Here is a 3029-nt window from a genome sequence, read left to right as displayed (position 1 = left end):
TTGGAGGCGCGACGGCCGCGGGGCACGCTGGGCGCTGTAGTCCGAGCGGGCGGGCGCGGAGCATGCTGGGGGCTGTAGTGCTCCGGGGGCGCATCTCACAAGATGGCGGCGGCGGGGCCCCCCCTGGAAGAGCGGCGACTGAGGGCCGGCACGGGCACCGCCGGGGCTTCCGAATTCCTCATTTCTCCCTGAAAGAGGAGTCTGCGCTCACGGGAAAGGGCACAGGGCAGTGGGCCAGGTCTTCCTGAAAACCTGGGAATGGGCGAATGGAAGGAATGGTGAGGAGCTGGGTGCCATAGGCCGAACTGTAAGATCCTGTGGAAAAAAGCATATTTACACTGGTTCTTTGTACCAGGCTGCAGACGGTAATTTCACTGCTTCAGAAATACTGACTGACAGCACTTAAATGAAGTTTTTCATGGAGAGTCAGCACAAAAACCTCCCACCATGGAAGCCTGAGGTAGGATGGGATCCATCCGCGGTAGGAAGTTATCCCTCAAAAGTGGGTGAGAAAAGATAGGAGACACACAAGATGCATTAAAATACGTAAAAATGATCAGGCAAAAACCATCTAATGCCCCCACCCCTGCCAGGGGAAAGAAAACCCCATCTCCTCTGCCTGTGCCTTTTGCTGCTGCAGCATTGTCCATCAATACGGAACAACAAGTGCCAGGGATAACAAACTGACCTCCCAAAAGGCATTAAATCTTTAACTCAAAAAACCCGAAGACTGTGTGGGAGAACTGATGAGAAAAATACTGATAACAGGTTCAACAGCTGGGATTCCTGATATATGTATGACTTTTTTTACCCAATAATTTTAGGAGGGGCTTTGTGTGTACCATAAATACCAACATTATGTAACTTACATCATGAAGAAGTGAGTAAATCAAAGTGATCTATTCTCATGCACGTAACGAGAATGAACTGGCAACCAGGGCACAGGGTTTTTCTAACTCTGAGCCATGACTGGCCACCAGCTACACTGAGGAATGACACACATAGCACCATTAAAATATACGTAAACATAATGATATCTCTATTCCCCTTATGCACGTGAGAGAGAGCACTTTGAAAGTTGATTTCTTAGCTTCAGCAAGGAAAGCGTTCCCTTGCATCACTTATTGCCGTTCAATGTAATTATTCTTTGCCAATGGGAGTAAATCTGAATGTCCCACGTACGTTCTCCAGCTGACCCCACGGTTTTAAATAAGTCTGTTCCCCTCCTATTAACCTTAGCTATAAACAAGATTAAAATTTTCATTCTCTTCTTGGACACCGCCCTTTCCATTCTTCCAGTCTTATTCATTGCCTGTCTCTGGATCTTTTCCATCTTAAAAAGCAAACACTTGCTAGAAGTGAACAAGGCTACCGTAAATAAGTCACTCTAGAAATGCATAATAATATCATTCAATTTTTCTGAAACTTAAAGCATAAATAAAATGTTAAAATTATCACTGGGCAGTGAAAGTATTCCCTGGCTGTGTTGTTTACGGCAGTAAATGTGTTTCTGTTCAGATTGCTTTCACTATCCTATGGTACCCAAACAATAAAGACTGTTCTGAGCGTTACTTATTCCCATGATTATAACAGCAAAAATCAACATTTAAAAACTTTTTATACTGCAATTCTTTTGATTCTAGACATACATAGTGTCTAGTCTAAGCTGGTCCAAACTTCAGAAGCTCATCCTTGTTTTAATGAGCATCTGGAGGATACCACTGATACCTTTGGGGCCTTGTTAACTTCTTTTTAATCCGATACTACGCTGAGATGCCAAATTTTTGCCAGAATGCTGAGGCTGTGCCATGCCGTGCTGCTTCCCTGCCAGCGGGGAGACAGCCTGCTTTGTGAGAGAAACTTTCACAGGCAGCAAACACACTGTGAGCTTTATAACGTGTGTCCTAATGCCACAAGCGCTGTCATTTTCAGACACTACCTTCATCTTCACCTCCACTACAAATTTTTGCAGCGTGAGACACGAGCGTGCAGGGCAGCTCCAGCGGGGCTGCTGGATGAACACTTTGACATGGTTTTTGCTGAGCCTACGTGCTGCTGAAAGCAGCGTGAAGCTTAGTACAGCAGTGGGTTTATATCGGTGAGCACTTCCCAGCTTGCAGGTTCCAACCTTCGCACTAGAGCTGTGGAGTCTGAGGCCACCTCAGTGAGGAGACAGGCCTCTGACAACATCCTTAGTCTCTTTCTGACACAAACCTCCTCCAATTCTTAACTATTCCCTCCTAAGACTCGCCTTTAGTGGCAGACCTTGGTGCAGGTTTCACCCATTCTCCACTGTGTGAAACAACAAGCACTTTTGCACCATTTTTTGCGTCAGAGCAGGGACAAAACCCTTCAGAGGTGACTCCATGGTCACCCTTCTCAGCTCTGACGTCCCCTTGGGACACCAGCTCCCCTCCTCTCCCTCCCTTTTGTCCCTCTCTATCTTTGTGCTTTCTCACAGCTGTATAAATACCTTTATCAAGCTTTGTATTCCCATCCTGGAGATGCTCCCTGCTCACACCCTAGTGCTCTGCACACACATTTGAACAATTTCTTTCCCTCAAAGCTGCCGCCATCCTGCCTGCCTGCCTTCCTTCCTCCTTTCCTTCCTTCATTTTCTTCCTTCCTTCCTTCCCTCCCTGCTTGGGCCAAACGTTTGCTGTTGTTGAGGAGATGTAGTCTTTGCTCTTTTCCAGCAGCAGCGTGCGGACAGGGCCCCGCAGCCCCTGGGGATGAGCAGGCGGCAGAAATGCAGCACACACCGAGTTAAACCCCGCAGGCAGGGGCCCGGCGGCGGCGGCGACTGAGCTGGGGGCGGAGTAGGGGGGGAACGCACCGCGCCCAGCCGGTTCCACCGCTGAGGTAACAACCGGCCGGGGGCTGTGTTCGGTTCTGAGGGGGAGCCGCGGGCGGGCGGAACGCGGCCCCGCGGCCCGGCGCGGCGGCGGGGAGGGGAGGCCGGTCCCTTCCGTCAGGGCCGGGCTTCCGGGCGATCAGGTGACGGCGGCCGCCGGCGGGGGAGCGGCTCG

This window comes from Calidris pugnax, unplaced genomic scaffold, assembly GCF_001431845.1.
Source record: "Calidris pugnax isolate Ruff unplaced genomic scaffold, ASM143184v1 scaffold32, whole genome shotgun sequence".
NCBI lineage: Eukaryota > Metazoa > Chordata > Aves > Charadriiformes > Scolopacidae > Calidris > Calidris pugnax.
The sequence above is the reverse complement of the archived record's forward strand: the minus strand, read 5'-3'. Positions refer to the sequence as shown.